Source organism: Serinus canaria, chromosome Z (genome assembly GCF_022539315.1).
Source record: "Serinus canaria isolate serCan28SL12 chromosome Z, serCan2020, whole genome shotgun sequence".
In the NCBI taxonomy this organism is placed as follows: Eukaryota; Metazoa; Chordata; class Aves; order Passeriformes; family Fringillidae; genus Serinus; species Serinus canaria.
The window spans coordinates 30397554-30412576 of NC_066343.1; the positions used below are offsets into that span (position 1 = coordinate 30397554).

General features: G+C 36.7%; 1 protein-coding gene across 5 annotated transcripts in view; it reads left to right on the top strand.

The window, feature by feature from the left end:
• Window positions 1-15023, top strand: part of PCGF3 (polycomb group ring finger 3) — a 56174-nt gene that overhangs the window by 18639 nt on the left and 22512 nt on the right. The window contains exons 1-3 of one of the 5 annotated variants that reach the window (XM_018920867.3): window positions 4973-5105; window positions 8489-8531; window positions 12955-13017. The exons of 1 other annotated variant lie outside the window; for it this stretch is intronic. The gene's annotated coding sequence lies outside the window, so the exon portion shown is untranslated. Of the gene's footprint in view, window positions 1-4972; window positions 5106-8488; window positions 8532-10121; window positions 10277-12954; window positions 13018-15023 lie in introns of those variants that run through there. 3 more of the 5 variants (XM_030236989.2, XM_030236991.2, XM_050986701.1) reach the window with 3 other exon arrangements.

Genomic DNA, 15023 nt, shown 5'->3' on the forward strand with positions numbered 1-15023 from the left:
AATCTGCCATTCTCTTGTTTTTCACTCTTATTGCTCTTCTTCCTAAATAGAACCTTCCAAAATGTCAGCTCTGATTTAATATTGGTGCTTTATACCTATTAATATAAGACATTTTTAAATCATCATTGCTTGACATTAGGAAAATCTTAATCTTTAATTGCTTTGCACTGTGTTTGCTTTTGCCTTCAGAGCTGAAGGCAGCTAATGCCAGAATCTGTCTCCAGCTTCCTATAGAGAGGCAGGGTGCTTATTTCTCTGCTCTGTTGAATTCCCTTTTGTACATTTTAAATGCAGTTTCATTTTATTTCGTCATTATGTAGTTCTGCAGCAAAACTGTAGTGGACTTCTATAATAAAGATTTGGATAAGTTACAGGTGGTCTTTATGGGAGGGGTTAGATAATGATTGTGCTACAAGTTGGAGTTGGGAGTATGACATTGTTTGCTTTTGTTTTTCTGCAGCTGGCATACTGAGAAGAAAAAAACACTTTTATTGTTATTTTCCTGTGCTTGCTGTGACCTTGCTGTATCAAAGGCATCATCTTAGAAACTGTAAAGCCTGAAACACTGTCTGGATCATTTAGTTAACTTCACTCTCCCCCTGTCTTTGAGTAAAAAAATAAGGTGCCTTATTACATTTCTACATTATGTGAAGTATAAGAGTATTACAGATATTTGGGAACACTTTTCTAAAGCCCACCTAAATATAGCTCTTACACAGTTTGGGCATGTGATTTCTTTCCAGTGTATATTTAATTTAAATAACTCTCTTGGTTTTCTCCTTATCTTGTAAGTAACAGTCATATAGCCCTCTCATACCAGGATGTGATAGGTGAATATAGGAAAGACAGAGGGATTTTTTTTACTCCCACAGTGTTCTGGTTTCATGTCATTATTTCTTAATGTGTTAATCTAGAATTGAACATTATTTCAAAATATGATTTACTTAGTGGTTTACAACATTGCATTTAAGGCAGACTAAGTATTTAAGTTGGCCTATGATACATTCTGGATTAGTCTCTGTCTGATTATGGCTGCAGTAAATGTTGTCAGTGTTTGAAGCCTGTGCTTTCACATGTTTGGATGGAAGGTACCGTCCATCTGTCTGTGCGGGGTTTTTATACTGTTAAGTCTTGGCATCTATAAATTCAAATCTACAATGAATCTAATGAAAGTCAGTATTTATTGAAAATGAAATATGAATCTTAGTGCAGGGATTATGTCTTTCTTCTTTAAAGTCTTATGTTATTGGTAGCTCAAGATGTAGTTGTGTTTTTAAATTAAACACTGTATGTAATAAAAATCTAGTGTTGCCATTTTTCTGACAAATAGGTATTTATTATCTTCAATTGATTTATTAGAGGACTAATTGTTACTTACTTGATTTTCAATGTATCTTCCTTAATTTAGTGGTTTATATGCATCTGTTTTCAGTTGAAATTTTAAAGAACTTTAACTTTGATGATTTTGGTATTTGTTTATCTCTTTGGCTGCTAACACATCCACATTGATGGATCAGTTTTGCAACCATTTTTTAGCTAAATTTAACAGGTTCCTTTAAATGGTTCAGGATTTTAATGCAGTCAATTAATTTTTATAAAAACTCCAAATCTAAGCAATGTGTAAGAGAAAATACTGAAATAAAACCTTATATTCAACCCTGGTATTAAACACATGTCTAGTAAATGAGATTTTTAAGATATTTGGCAAACTGAGATTGAATGGCTCTTGTTGTTGTTTGTGGTGATCACTTTGTGTGTGGGAAATTAAGTTTATTTTTAATATGTTTAACATTTTAATAGTATTTATGTCTTAGAAATTTTCTAAGGAAGTTAATTCCTCTGACAGCTGGGAGGGGGTGGTGTTTTATGTTCGTCATTTCATTCTTCAGATTGAAATGACAGAAGATGTTACCAAAATTTGTGTCAAAAGGTGTGGGACCTAGTTTTGAGTCACTCAGTCACTTAGACTTCTACTTCATTGCTGTTTCTCCTGTCTTAAATGAAATCCTACTCTTCTTCATTATGCCTTTTAGTAATGACATGTAAGACAGACATTTTGAACGTCTGTGCCATTTTGACAATTTACTGCAGGGCCTGTTTCATTTTCTCTGGACACATGTTTGATGGAGAAGTACCAGATACATCAGCTTCTCATTGTACCATAAAAGAAAATATGTGATGTGACTAAAGAGTAGATAAATAGATTTAATGCTTCTGTGTCCTGATTGTTGATTCTACTTTATCTCAAACATTTGTGTCAGTTTTTACATGTTATTTATTATCAGTACTATCTTTTACATTGAAATGAACGAACTGTGTGTAAAAGTGAATGTGTTCTGCTTTGTGGTGAACTTTTCTTAAGCCACCTTAACGCAGTTATTAGTAAAATTGTGAATATATCTTGAGTAGTTTCTCTTTAACCAGTTAGTCAAGTCTTGAAAAAAAACCCAGGTTCTCTTGAGTGTAATAGATCAAAGATTAAGTACTACATGGTAATTTTCAAGGATGTTTTCATGAAAGTGGTGTAATCACACTTCTTTGTTCTTGTATGTTATCACGCCACTTCTTTCTTTTCTTTCTTTTTTGTATTACCTGATAGCTGACATTACCATTAATCATGATCCAAGTTCTCTAAAATAACATGGCAAACTTAATTACAAATAAGTTGGTTAAGGATCCCATTTTTTGTGCTTTGGTTGACTTGTCAGCTCTTTGTCTTTTGATTGTGAATGTGAAATGGGAATTGGCTATTGAATAGTAAGACCTTCTAGAGTAAAAATCTGTCTAGCATAAAGCTCATCACTGAATCAGGCTCTTGGGTAGCCATATTGAAGATCAAGTTATACTTCTATGTATAGGAAATTTTACCACAGAAATGTTCAGAATTGCCAGCTGGTTGCAGGGAGGGAGAAAAAAACCCCACATTTTATTCATTTGTTTAGTTCCAAAACCAAAAGACTAGAGATGAAAAAAAAAAAACAAGTAACAAAATTTAAACAGCCCTTTCAGTTACCAACTCACACAGTCACTTTAAAACTGGGATCATAGGCTTTGGTTTTTAAAAAATTTTCTCCAGTATTCTTGTGGCAATACTAATGCTCTTGTATAAATTAGAAATTTTAATATGTCTGTATCTAGGATGCTTTTACTTGCTGTGTGCAAAATTAGGTGGGGATTTTGTCCTTGGTTGTTTTTCTGGGTTTTTTTCCCCCTTTTTTGATTTCCTCTGAACTGGACTTGAAATAAATAAACTCAGACTTGGGGACTATTGCAGAGAGAACAACTTGATAGTCTGGAGCTTTAAGTACTGCTCCAGTTTTTCTTCTCCTATCACCTTCCCTTTTGCTTAGTTGTGTTCTCGGGGTTTGTGAATGTGTTTGGTAAGAATTGTTTTTGGAAGCAGTTACCTCTGACACAAGCATGCAGTAATACGAGTTACTGTGAAGAATTTCGTAACTTTTTTGTGTCTTATAAAGTTATCCCTGCTAAAGAAAGTTCCTGGTTTATTAAGGAACAGTGAAATGTCCCAGCATCCCCATCCACCTTGTTCTTCCAAAGTATTTGAATACATAAACCAAAATAGATGTGGTTGTTAGCCTGGAGTAGGAAGGCCTGGTGATTTTCTTCCTAAACACTTCATGAAAGGTAAATGCATTCTCAAAACTTTTATATAGGCCTTGTACTGACCTAGTTTTTAATCTTGATTGACTGACCTGATCTCCTTCATTGACAAGGTGACCCGCTTAGTGAGTGAGGGAAGGGCTTATCTTGTTTCTGTGAATTTTAGTAGAGCCTTTGGCATCATTTCCTGCAGTATTCTCTAGAAACTAGCTGCTTAGGGCTTGGACAAGTGCATTCTTTGCTGGGTAAAAAATTCTCTGGATGGCCAAGCCTGGAGACTGGTGGGAAATGGAATTAAATCCAGCTGGCTGTTGGTCACAGGTTGTGTTCCCAAGGCTCAGTATTGGGGCTGGCTCTATTTAATCTTTTTATCAACAACCTGTATAAGCGGATCAAGTGCTGCTTCAGCCTGCAGATGACACCAAATTGGGTGGGAGTGTTGATCTGGAGGGCAGGAACGGTTATCTGGATAGGATGGATTGGTTGCTGAGGCCAGTGATAGGAAACTGAACAGGGCCCAGTGCCATGTCCTGCCCTTGGATCAAAACAACCCCATGCAGTGCTACAGGTTGGGGGCAAAACGGTGGGAAAACTTTCCCGCAGAAGAGGACCTGGGGATGCTGGTCAACAACAATTGAACATTAGCCAGGAATGTGTCCAGGTGGCCAAGAAGGCCAATGGCATACTGCCCTTTATCAGCAACAGTGTGGTCAGCCAGACCGGGGCAGGGATTTTGTCCCTGTATTGTCACTGGTGAGGCCACACCTCAGTTCTTGTTCAGTTCTGGGCCCCTCATGTTGGGAAGGACATTGAGGTACTGGAGCAAGTCCAGAGAAGGGAAAAGGAGCTGGTGGAAAAGGTCTGGAGCTCAAGTCCTGAGAAGGGATGCTGAGGGAGCTGAGGTTGTTTGGTGTGGAGAAAAGGAGGCTTGGGTAGACAGTCTCAGTCTCCACCTGAGAGGAGGCCACATACAGGTGGGGGTCAGTCTCTTCTCCCAGGAAGCAAGTGATATAAGAGGAAGTGGCCTCAAACTATGCCAGGTGAGGGTTAGACTGGATATTCAGAAATATTTCTGTGCTGAAATAGTAGTCAGGCATCAAACCAGGCTGTCCAGGGCAGTGTTGGAACCCTGAAGGTGTTTAAAAAATGTGTAGATGTGGCATTAAGGGAAATCGTTTAGTGCTTGGCTGAATCCATAGTTTATAGTGCCGGCAATTACAGTAAAATGAGTTAGTGCTACTGACAAAACATCCAAGCTCACCAGCATGGGCAGGCTTGTGTGTCTCTTAAGGGGGAGATGGGAGGAACTGACTGTTGGGGTGACAAGTGAGTCTGGATGGTTGCCAAGGGCACAGTAGGATCTTGAAGTCTCCATCGTGAAAATGATGGGGACTGTGTTGTTTTAATTTATTTTTTTCTGTTTCAGAGCAGTCCTGTTTTGATCTGTGCTCAGTTATTGAGATACAGCTACTGCTTTACTGAAGGTAGGGTACTGGTGCCATCTGGTGGTCTTGGGACATTCTCAGGAATGAGAAAAACTACTTGTGAGGATTTCCACTGAGATGTGAAAAATTGCCGGCATGATACTAAAAAAAGTACATGGATATATTTTCTGCCTTAGCATGTAATTATTCGCTTGAATTAAATCATAAAAATCTGCACATTTTCTCATAACTAAGCTTGCTACAACAAATTTAAATCTTTAATCTATTATTTTCTGCTCAACAGAAGGGTTTGTTTCTAGTAGTATCTTTTATGAAACAGTGCTTTGCAAACACAAGATAAAAGACTTTTATTGGAGCTGGCAATGTTTTAAAACTCATTTTAAAAGACAAAATATCTTCTGTTACACCATTTTGCTAAACCCAGCGCAAACTTCTCACCGCTAATGTTTGAAGTCACTGTGCTCTTTTATAAGTTGCTTCTGTATTGTTTCAAAGTAAAAGTTCAACAACATACATCTGACAACAGTTAAAATAAAAAAACTTTGATATCTGAAGCAAAAGTAGCCACAGTACTGTTTTCTTTGTCTGTCCATCTGTTGAAATCGTGTCCTGCATTTTAAGTTGCTTACCTGAGGTAATGTCCTCATCCTTCTTCAGAATACTGTACTGGCTGTATTGACATTTCTAGCAATGGAAGTAGGACTATAACTGCTTCTCCAGTTCTCTTGAAGTAAACTTCTGACTGATAAGTATCTTGTAAAAGAGAAAGGTACTTTAATCTGGTGAGATTTTAAAATTAATTTCATTTAGCTGTTACTCTTCATCTGTTGCAGGTCACCATATTATTTTAATAAGTTCCTTTTCAATAAATTTCCTTATGGAACAGAGGTCTGTTTGTTCAGTCATTAACAACTTCTGTCTTTCTATTGCAACTGATTAGAGTAACAGACTATTTTTGTTTTAATCCAGGTAGCTGAAAAAGACAAATTCAGTGCTTGTACCTCTTCATCATCTCTGACCTCATGACCATACAACACTTTACTTGCATTGTGATGGAAGTGTGAATTAGACTTAGTTCTAATAAGTAATTGCATTAGTTCTCTTATTACGTGGTTGTGCTCACAATATCAGGAGCCATTTTTTAATTGTCTTTATGGAATAAGGTGTTTGCAGGCCTGGTCAGGTAGTATAGTTTGTGGAAATAGAAACAGTTATTAAAATTGAACATATATAATAGTACTTAAGAATTTAGTGTTGGTTTTTAAATTAATAGTTAAAATGGTAATTTATCAATATTTGTTGGTCAGCTTTGAGAATAATGAAACTGATTGCAATAGCAAGGGCTGTATTCTTTTTCTGCTCATTGAAAATATAGGTTTATTTAATGTGTGAGATGCCTGACTTTCGTGATCTCACAAAAGTGAGATGCTTATGCCTGATGTAAGCCACACAATCATAACATCAGACTTGAAATTTTTCTTTTCCATACTTACTTTTGAATCTGCATGAAGTTCTATTGTTGTAGTGCTTTGTTCTTAGAGCTGTGTCTTTTACCTTAAATACACCGTCCTTGTGAATTGAGGTATACCTTTTGCTTCCTGTACTGTTGTCATTCACCTTTCAGTGCTGTATGACTTTAGTACCTTTCAGCAAAATTATTCAGCTAAATTGTTATTATTTGCTACATATAATTGCTTTCCTTGTGGTTTCCCCACTGTGAGCATTGTTTTTCAGTTTTTTAATGAATTAACATTATTGTGCTATGTTTCAGCGAACGAAAAGTATGTATGCTTATTATGTTAAAATAGAGCGAAGTTTTAATGGTTTGTAAAACTGCCATTCTCTTCAGTTCTGACTTTGTACCTGGTAAGAATAACTTCCTGTCTTGTTGTACCACAAAGCTAGGTGGTACTAACTGCAGTTAGTTTGATAATCGGACAAGTTGTTAATAGCAATGACAGCACTTAAAAAATCCTTTAAAGAAAATATTAGTACTCACTTCTAGCTTATTACGAGATCAGTACAATGATCCACTTGCTCAGTCTCCAGCAACCATTTAGATCTAAAAAGGAACTTCTTTTCCCTGTTGACAGCTTTCATAGTGTGTTGCTGTCACCTTAGAACTAGAAGAATATAGTGATGATTTAGGACCAATTTGGTTGTTGTTTTTTTTCTCACAAATTGAGTGCCACTTCCTTTTTCCACATGAACCAGAGTGTAACTTTGTCCTCTTCCAGCAGTAGTGAGGGAAGATGCATGACAAGGCCTTTTGGAAGACTTGTTACTCGAATTCATGTTGTGATGTGCTTTTGGAGTTGCGATAAGCCTCTGAGCTGGTTTCTTTGGAAGCAGAGGGACTGCTCTGTTCTCCACATTTTGCTGGAAAAATAGAACTTAAATAACAAAGTCTTATGGAGTTAATTCTACTGTATGAGAGGCTTTGTGTCCACATTGGGGATCTTTTTTGTGGATTCCAACAAAGGAGCATCTCCTGCAACTCTGCATTGATTTCAGTTAAAAGTAATTTTTTATTTTGAATTCAATCAAAGGAGTTCACAGTGGAACTGCAAAGAGATTTTTATTGGCAGTGTTTTGAAGTTTTTATCAAATGCAATCATTAACAGTTTGTTTTGTCATTGTTTTCATAATTCTCTTAGCAATATAACAGCAAAATCATTAACTACAGGCTATGCCTTTGATTTTTTGGAGCAGGAAGATGGAACTAGTAGTACTCTTTACCCATCACTGTAACAGCTGAATCTTCCCTATGTGAATCAATTAGAAAAATTACTTCTTCCCTCAAACTTACCTATTCATGTGAGTTTGTGTCACCTTTAGCCAAAGAATAAAGATCTTATTTTTTATTATTTTTAAAAATATAATGTTGTTCTGGCAAATAGCTAGAGATTCTGGAAATACTAGTTATTTCCCTGAAAGTATTTTGAAAGATTAAGATACAAAGAGCAGATTACTTGAAAACATAGCTTGAAAACTGAGAATGCTGCTTGTCTAAATGTGCATCTTCAATTCCAAATGTTTTCTTTTCTTACAGACTCCAGTCCATAGGTTGTTGTTAAAGAAATCTGCTTATTTATTTGGTTATTTTCTCTGTCATTTTGAAGATAATGAATTTCTTTTTATTTTTCTATCACATGGTAACAGGACTTCTTAGAACTTCTTTTTTGAGCAATTTTTCTTGTCTGGTAGGAGACTTTGTTAAATCTTATTTTTCTTTATTTTTCCCGAGGATCAAATTTTTCCCCCTTTTCTTGCTTACAAGTGCTTCTGCCCCACTGTTCTCTTAAATTAATAAAGACACCTAAATACTTAGGTGAATTTAGTGAGCTGAGTATTTCTTTGTGCCAGCTGTATTTTGAGGAATTTTGGATGTTAACTTTCAGACTATTTTTCTGTCTTTTCAGGTCTCTGGATGGCAGACTCTGAAAAGAAATGCTGTTTTAAGAGGTATGCCTCATGTAGGCCAAAATATTCTGGACTGGTTTCTACATAAATGACAAGGCTGTACTTCTCAGGAGTCCCTCTGCTGATCCTCTCTGTAATCATGCATGAATAATAGTTTCAGTGCTGACATCTCTCTGAAATGTGAAAGCTTGTGCTGAGATATGCAGGCTTGTCATATCAGTTTTAGAGGAGAGGTCTGTAATATGTTGCTTAACTTTTTTCTTGATCATCTTAAGAGAACACTGCCTTAGCGGACGAAGGGGATGATGCACAAACAAAACAAGTCGACTGTCTGAAATATGCATGTCCCCTTTCAGCCTCTCATGACTTTGTGTGTGGGTACGTTTGTTTGCTTGTTTTTTAACTGGGAATATAGTCCAGATTTTGTAAATGCCCTCCCTCCCTTTTTGGTGTTCTGTAAGACATCCAGACAGTGAGAGGCTGACACCATGCCAGCAGTGTCAGTTTAAAATAATGTCAGTTGGATCCAAGATGAAGAAATAGGAATCTTTTTGCAAGTGATCTTTTTTTCATGTTAGCTGAATATTTGGAACATTTTCTGTGTTTGTTTGGGGTTTCATGTTCCAGCACTGAAAGAAAGTTTCTCTTCTCTTGCCATTGTTGGTATGTTGTTTTTGAATAATTCATTGCGTGGCAGCTGTTAAGAAAACTGTCTCTTCAAAATGGAATTCTTCTACCAGGTCTTCCATCCATTTCAAGCAGATGTGGTGGCATATGTTAGAAAAGTAGGCTTTGTCTTTGTAAGAAAAAGATTGGTGTAGTATTTTCTTTTTTTTAAACTTTTTTAAACAGGATCTCTTGATTCTTTTAAAGCACTTCGAGGGGCTTCCTATTTCTCTAAAGCAAGTGCAGTGCTGATTTGTTCTGCCTCCAAAATAATAACCAGGATGAAGTACTAGAAGCTTGAGTTAAGAAGGCTCTTCAGCTGTTGAGTAAGATTTTGATGTTGCTCTTTTTTTATGCAGCATTTACAAAACTCCTAAAGAAAGTGATGCTAAGAATTAGGGAAGATGTTATTGCTATTTTCTATGCAACCTGTGGACAGAAATCAAGATGAGGGTACTGCACTACTCTTGAAGGTGCATGCTTTTAGGATGAGAGGCATTGTACCCAAGTTGCAATGCCGGAGATTCTTATGAGACGGTAGGAGCATTTTTTGGTAGTGAGGGTGGTCAGCCACTAGAAAAGCCTGCCCTAAGAGGCTGTGGAATCTTAATTGTTGAACACTTTCTGAGTGAAGCTGGAATAGCTCATTGTAACTATTTAAGTGGGCCCGCTTTGAGTGCAAGATTAGATAAGCTTAGAAGGTTACTTCATTATATCCTAACGTTATCCTGTGAATCTGTGTAACATGTTGAAGGGATACTTTTTATGAATTTTACATTTCCTGTAAAAAACAGTTGAGGCTCAGGTTGGTGTTTTGTGTGTCTTTTTTAGATTTTTTTTTTTTTTTTTTTTTTTTTTTTTTTTTTTTTGGTTTTGTTGGTTTTTTGGGGTTTATTTGGTTGTTTCGTCGATAAGTGAGTTGAGTAGAGTTTTGTGAAACTGAGTAGTGACTTCTTACTATTCCAGCAACGTGGTTTTGAGGGAGAAGTGCGGAAACCCAGGACACCAGGAATATTTCTCTGTGTGCTCTGGGGTGTCCTGACCCCCAGGGGAGCACTGACTTTGACCGTCATTCATGGAGAAAGTTTCGGAGACTTCAAGATAAACTAGACTCCACAAAGGTGTGAAATAGATTATAGAAAGTAGTGTAGGTGTATCACTTGGTGAGAAATTTAGGTTTTGGGATTTTTAGTATGTTGTGGATGGAAGCAAAATGGAGGGCACATGGTATCATCCTGGGCTTCTTCTTCAAGCTTCTTCTTCCTTCTTCTTCATGGGTTTGGGTGGCATTTTGTAATTGGGCAGAAAAGTCGGCATTGCAGACTCTGTGGGATCAGTTATTGGGTTAAAAGGGAAAATAATCCAGGTGTCAGTTCTTAATTGGATAGTTTGGTCTTAAAAGACCTTGTCACAAGAGACTGTTAGACATTTTGTGCCTTCTAATAAAAAGCTGCCGAGCTCACAGTAGTGAGACAGTTTTACTAATAAGAAATAATAAACACTTGAGTCTGAACATGAACTACTATCTCAAGTGCTTTCAATCCAGACCCAGAGAAATCAATGACTGGTACCCCCACAGAAACTGTGTTTTGGCTCCAGTGTTCATTTGTTGACTAAGTACAAAACAAGACTTGAATTTTTTTTAATCAAGTGTCACAGTTCAGTCAGTGAATTGAAAGTTTCAAGGTTATCTACAGTTCTTAAAGTTTGAGATTGCTTGCTGTCAAAGGTTACTATTTGAGCAAGTAAATCTCAGAAGAACTAACAATTTAATTTAGAAGAACTAAAGAAATTCTATTTTACAGAGATTTGCCTTCCTTGGCTTTGGCTTTCTTAAAACTAAATTAAGGTATGGTATTTCCTCTTGTCTGCTAACTGCTGTGGGGGTTTAGTGGGAGCCTGAGGTTCACAGTGTTCAAATGAGCTATTAGGTTTGGAAAATTATACTGTAAATGGTACTCTCTACTGTACAGAATTTGGTCTGTCCTCTGAATTTACCTGGTTTTAGATTGGATGGTAACTTTCTGTGAAGCTTTTGCTTGACTGTGAACTTGACTGTGATCCTTTGATCCAAGGTCAAGAAGCTCTTGAGCATGCGTCTTCTACAGTGCATGATGGGTCACATTACAAAATAAGGCAAATTTAAATGGTCTCTTTTAGAGGCTTCCTACGCCTACTAGATCCTGCACAGTCTAGTGAGTCTCTGTAAAAAGAAAAAAGTGTCAATTGGGAGATAAGCTTTTGATCTGATTTTTTTATATACATGTATCTATATATGTTTTTAGGCAAAAATATATCAGCCTAGGTTGTGCTTTGGAAAAGTAAGCTTATCTCCTGTTATTGGTTCAAGCTGGTGTTCATGACTTTAATGTCAGCCTGTGTGTTTTCTTTTTGCAGCAGCCACTTTTAGATGTTGAGCTCATGCTAACTTCATTAAGTTGGTATCTCTGTGATTTTCTAATGGTCATCAACAGCTTGAGATCAGTCAATATAGTAAGAAGTTCAGCTTGTTTAATACATGGATAGGCAGAGGTAATAAATTCGTAGGATCATATGATGATTTAGGTTAGAAAAAGATCATGTCCTTCATGTGAGGTGGTTACCTGAGGGAATGGCATGACCTGTGTCAGGGAAGATTTAAGTTAGGTACTGGGAAGAGGTTCTTCTCTCAGAGGGTGTTTGGGCACTGGAACAGGCTCCCCAGGGACGTGGTCATGGCACCAAGCCTGGCAGAGTTCAAGAAGGGTTCTGACGATACTCTCAGGCACATGAGAGATGTTAGGGATGTCCTGTGTAGGGCAGGATTTGGACTTGATGATTCCATGGGTCTCTTGCAATTTAGGATATTCTATATAATCCAGCTGCTCAAAGCAGAGTAAACTGTGGTCAGACCAAGTGGCTCAGTGTGTTATCCAGATACCTGCCGGTGCTTTTAAGCTCTGCGGTTTCCTGGGAATATATATTTAGATTTGTGTGGTTTTTGTTTTTAAGGTGAGGTTACTTGATTTGGAGGTATGTGAATTCATTTTTGGGTTTCTTTTCAGCGTATAACTGTTTGAGAGATGTGAAGATGAGTTCTGTGAAAGAGGTCATCTGGAACTGAGATTTTAAAAAATATCCCTTTTTCAAAGGGAAGTTGTTTAAGGAAGACCTGTTCATTTGTCTGGAAAATAGAAAAATAGCTTATGTGATTCTTTGTCAGACTTGATGTTTAGGGTGTTGCGTAGACTTGCTGTTTAGTTCCAGTTTGTATGAGATTACTGGCATGGATTTTGGTGGGGTGATAACAGCTTGGCTGTTTTACATGATAGAAGTGGTGCTTAACTTTTGTTTGGCACTAGGCTGTAGAAACATGGGCATCTTGGGATGCCTTTCCAGATGTGTGGTTCCAGTAGTGCTAGTACCCCTTCTGAACTGATAGTGTATTCCAGATAGGAAATGAAAGACATCCTGTATTAGCCACCTATCCACATGGAGTGTTTCTTCTTAAGCATTGTGAGTAGTAGCTTAGTTTTGTATTTCCTGATATGACATGATCTTCAAATGAAATAATAATGAGAAAAAAAATAGTTGATGATGAAATCTGCAATTATGTTATTTACTTCCCTCTGAAGTGATACAGAACATGCAGGTGATAAATGTGGAATTACTTTACATATTATGGAATTACTTTATGTTTTTAATTGGTTGCTATGATTAGTGAATTTAATTTCTTATATGAGGTTGTAACATTAGTGTCTCTATTTTTCTTTATATGTGTCATTAGTTCTGCTAAAATTTTTTTTCTATTTCCCTCTAGGAAGCAATTCAAGTTTTCTGCAAAGTCTGAGCATTTATGTTATCTGACTGAACTGACATCTTGGTAATATGCCATTTTTTGCAAGCTTCTCGCTACCTTTCTAAATAGATATGAAGTGGTCTGGCCTTTTTTAAATTTTACTTTTAATTATTTTTAAATTTTTAGTAGGTCCTCTAGTTGTAACAGGTTAATTGTTTTGAAAAGCAAGAGAGACATTCTGAGTTCTTTTTTTTTTTTCCCAAGACTAGAGCATGTGGGTCACAATTGTAGAAGACACAGGCTTAAATAAAGTCTGACACTGATAGCTTGCTTACAATGCCAGTTACCTTAAAAGCTGCATTGTTTATTGGAGAGTCAAGGTGTGCTGAAGCAACCATGTCATGACCAGAGAGGATATCCATCTCCTGTTTTAGTAGGTGCAAGAAGGCAGCATGGGACAGGTCCTCTGGAGAAATATCCTCCTGTAGGTTTTATCACCTTTTGAGGTGTCTACTGCCCTGGAAAGGACTCTTATCTTTCTGTTGCTTTTTCCAATAGTTCTTATTTTCAGTCCTGCAGACATCTAATGAGAGCAACTTTCTGTCCTCCTTTAAAGGCATATGAAATTTTCATAAGGTTGATTTGATAGGCTTGCTCTTGATATTCCAGAAGATACTCATTTTTCCAGTGCCAAAATGTGTATGATTTTTTTCCTATTAGGCTGGAAAAGTGTGTATTATTCTTGATACCCTCTTTTTTTTTCCCCTGGCACAATTGCTTTATGACTATTTTGTATTATTTTTGCCTTTGTTGTATGGTTCAGTCACTGTTCTCATAATATTATACCCCATCTGAATTTTTTGTTTGTTTATTGATGGTTCTTCTATTGGCAGCATTTATCTCTACTGTTGAGAAGAAAAATTGTAAATTTTTTTTCTAGAAAACATACAATCTCTTTGTTTCAGATTTCACTGTTAAGTCTTTGGCTCTTCTGCCTTAGAAGTGTTTGGATTTCTGCCTGTGGTTATCCTGAACACCTTCTTCTGAACTCCTGTCCAGACTAGCAACTAGTTGTATTGATACTGCCTTTTTCAGGATCTGTTTAGGCCAATTTCTCTTTTGTCTGTTATTAATTGTTTTTTAGCATGCCCACTTTTAAATTACTGGTGGCTTGATCTCATCTTGAAGAGTGATATTGAATAGCTTTTCCTGAGCACCACAGAAACCTACATACCTCATGTAGTAGTGTTTAACTGATGACCTCATGCACTAACTTGAAAGGATTTAATATGTGTCTGGTTTTCAGAGGGTTAAAAATAATTCTACAATTAGGAAAGTAATTCAGGTTCTGAGTATATGTTCCTCACCTATTTTGTCTACTGCAAAACCAAGCTGCTCTTTTATTCTTCTTTAATGGGAGGTTACTAGATTTATAACTAAATCTCAAATACTATAAAATAATGCTGATTTTTTTTTCTCCCATTGTTTACTTCTTAACCGTGAGAACTGGAAATCTTCCTAGTCTTTTTTGTATAGGACAATGCAGATTTGAATGAGTGGGTGTTGGATATGTTTCTCCACAGTTCGCAGTGGAACATTTGGTACTTCTCTGCACTGGAATAGTTCAGATTGGTGTGGAAGTTTGCTGTTTGATAGGTTTTTTTTTCTTAGTTACACTTCACTGAACATAGGGGAAAAAAAAAAAAGACAAAATTACAGATCAGACAACCTTGTTCAGTATTTCAGTGTGAAATTTAGGGAACATGTGTCACCATTCAAATTCTGAAATGTTTTCCAAACTGAGCAAGATGAGAACCAGTATTTGTGACTCAGGGAAAGTAAAATCTGGTGACTTCTGCAGTACAAGAACCAAATGTAGTAGGTTGTAAGCAAGTGTAGCCTGCTTTGTTAATTGACTAGCACGCTGGTCAAGTTCTGGTAACAGTACAATTTTCAAAATGTTTTGAAAAACATAGTAATAGCTGTGTTTAAAATTTAACTGTTCATTGTAAGGGCATGGGATTTGTGTGGCTTTTTTCCTCTAAGCAATTTGGGTTACTGCAAAAAAAAGTTAAATGAGCTTTTTCATT